We start from the raw sequence: 3483 nt of genomic DNA on the forward strand, positions 1-3483 counted from the left end.
ACCATTCACTGTGGGTCCTTGGGCAAGCATTTTAACCTCTACTTGCCTCTGATTCCTCATTTCTACAATGGGGGTTATAGGCTTAAGAGGACTGGGTGAGTTAATAGTTGTAAATGACTGTTGAGACAGTGCCTGGTGTGTGAGGTGTTCAATAAATGTTACATATCATTACATAAAAAATATTACAACAATCAATGTTACTGTCTCTCAAGTTTTCAAATGGTAGCAGCTAAGACAAAAGGGTTTAATGTTAGACCTTACAGATTTCATTTCTCTGACTGGGATCCTAATGAACCTATTTTTAATTTTTCTTTATCATATTTATTTTCTTGTCTATATTTTGAAATAAAAGTTGTTTTAAAAATCTGCACAATTCCTTATAGTTAAAGTTTTTTAACCAGTTACCAGCAGAGGCTTTTTTTTTTTTTTTTTAGCAGAGCATGGCTGGCCAGAGAAATAAATTCAAAATAAAGAGAAATCATTTCATAGAACAGGGCTCCTTAATCCTTTTTTGGGTTATTGATCCCTTTGGGACTAAGATAAAAGCTTTCCCCTGAGAAACGCGCATGCACACACACACACACACACGCGCACACATGTGTGCATACACACACATGCACACATGGACACACACATGCACACACACATGCACACATGCACACACACACAATTTTGGTTATATTTAGAAGAAGTTTGGATCCCTAAAGCCAACCCATGAGTCCTCCAAGCAGCCATGAGGCCAGGCCTCGAAATGACTACAAAGTCCACATTTTTATAAGCTTTATTTTTTTCTTGATTATTTAGCGGGTCCACTTAGCAAGATCTCAAAAACATCATGAATTTTAAGTTACTCATACACTTCTAGTTTTAACACAAAGGAACTTCCCTTAGAGATACTTCAATTCTAAATCAATTCTGTTGATGGAAAAAATGTATGTTCAGGACATGGGGCCCGTGCAGTCAGGGCCCTGCTCTTAGAAGGGTCCCACAAGGGTTAATGCTGTGCTGTTTTCATTTCAAATTCTTCATAATTTTTGAACAAGAGGCTCCACATATTCATATTGCATGAAGCCCTGCAAATTATATAGCCAGAGACACAAACTCACTCACATACACACAAACACAATTTAAATTCACTAAGATTTTTCTTTCATTAACATTTAAATAAGAACACAAAATTTGGCGGAAATAAAATATTTCCCAATGTGTCTTTTCAAGGTTATGCTTTTACGTAAGCTATGCGTTCTCAGTTTTTATCTCCATAAAGTGATGTATTATTTAATTATAGTCTATTATAATTTTGATACTCGCTTAAGTCCGAAGGTAAGGTGTGAACTGCATGATAAAAGCATCATAAACAATATTAAAAGATAGACAAACAAGAACCTCTAAATTCTAGGCCTAGCGAACTGTCTAAGCAAAAGAAAGATTTTGACATTGATGGGCAGCTGGCTCTAAGGCAGGGAGGAGCAAGATGGGAGCAGAGACACGAATGTTCTCGTGTGCCCTGTTAAGGTACTTCTACTTTCTCCTGAGGCCAATGAGCGACCGCTAAAAGGTTTTAAGCACCAGAGTATGGTCACCATTATTCTCTGCATTTTGAAAGGTTACCAGATTTGGCAAGTAAAACTACAGGATGCCCAGTTAAATTTGCATTTCAAATAAACAATAATTTTTCAGTATTGGTATATCATATGCAATATTTGGGGCATACTTATACTATAAAAATATTGGTTGTTAACTGAAAGCAGTTTGAAGTGAGGGTTCCATATTTTATCTGGCAACCATAACGTTTTTGTTAATACTGATAAAGACATTTTAAAAGTGTCACTGGGTTTTTCTTGCCACCTATAGGTGGCAGTCTGATCAAATAATTTCATGGGAGCTGCTTGGTAAATCTAAATTTAATACTGCATAACTTATCCTGTACTGTTTAATAAGCCTATTTAACATTTTTAAAATATTTTTTAGATATTAATTTTTGTATAAGTGAAGCTTTTACAAAAGAAAGATACATTTTGAAGTTGCTCAAAACTAAATATAATTCTTTCCACAACCCACCATCAAACAGATTCACACCTACATGTGGTCCAATTCTAGTAAACTACAGTGCTTTTTATACTTTTAGTGATAGTTTGAGAATTTTGTAGTTTTTCAGGATATTGTAAATAGGATCTTTTTCCTTATATTTTCTGACAGACTACTTTTGATGTGTAAGATAGCCGTTGACTTTTATATGTTTATTTTTGTTTTAAACCATACTTTATAGTTTAAGTTGTATTACTATATTCTTGTATTTAATAATAGACAATTAAAATATATGCAAGTAATATACTTTTCTCTCAATAAGTAGCAATAAATCTCTACTTGAAAAAACTAAATATAATTCTATTAAATGTAAGTATGAAAAAAAGAAATAATTATATTGATACTCTTAAAAAAGCTATTTCTATTAGTTTAAGATTTTGTATTTACTCAAAACAATTATTGTAATAGTTTAATACTATAATCTGAAAATATAGCTATAACCTTATATATATACATGGATGATATAGTATGGAGTCATACTATAAAAATAGAACCTCAATTATCTATTGCATTTATACCTTGGCACTCTACCTCCCACCCATTCTGCTAGGAATGATTGTTCTTACCAGAGAGGTCTGTCTTCTTACAAAGCCAGAGGAAAATCATGCCATGAAAATCCAATGAAGTCTCTAAGTAACCTATTCCCTTATTACATACTGTTTTATAGAGAAGAATAGTTATTTCTTTTAAGTTTCAGTGCAAGAGCCTTTGATTTTTTAATAGAAAAGTTATATTACCTTCTGATTTGTACTGGTTTTCATTGTTTTTTTGAGCTGTGACAGTGTACTTAGCACTACACAGTTCCTTTCCGTATCGAATGGGAAACCACCTAAGAATTAGAATCTATGAAATCATGAGTTTTGAAAGTAACACCTTTAGGTATTTTAGTTCACAGATATTTTAATGTGTGTTGATTTATAAGCTGTAAAATCGAATGGAATTTTAAGTATTTATCTGTGAAGTAAGCTTTGCACTAGGTGGCACTGTTTGGTAATGTTATTTATTTTGAATTTGACTAGCTAATGGTTTTCATATACTTTGCTGTATTTCAGAAGTTACTCTGCACATATAAAATCTATTAAGTATTTTTATAATTATAGAAGTAATTTATTCTCTTGATAAAAAATTGAAAACTGCAGAAAAGTATAAAAAGGAAAATCATCTGTAATTCTATATTTAGATAGCTTACAAAATTTTTTCTTCTTGGTCCAGGAAGTTCTGAATAAGCCATAGATTTTGTAGTCAAACAATCCTGGATTCAAACCCTATCCCCACCACTTATTTGATGCAACTCAGGCAAAAATCTTAATCTTATTGAATTTCAATTTTTAAAAAAATCTTGCCTCTCCCCAGCTACCATTAATTTATTTTGGAAAGTGGTGCATTGTCTTTCCT

This window comes from Pteropus vampyrus, unplaced genomic scaffold (genome assembly GCF_000151845.1).
Source record: "Pteropus vampyrus isolate Shadow unplaced genomic scaffold, Pvam_2.0 Scaffold46, whole genome shotgun sequence".
Lineage (NCBI taxonomy): Eukaryota > Metazoa > Chordata > Mammalia > Chiroptera > Pteropodidae > Pteropus > Pteropus vampyrus.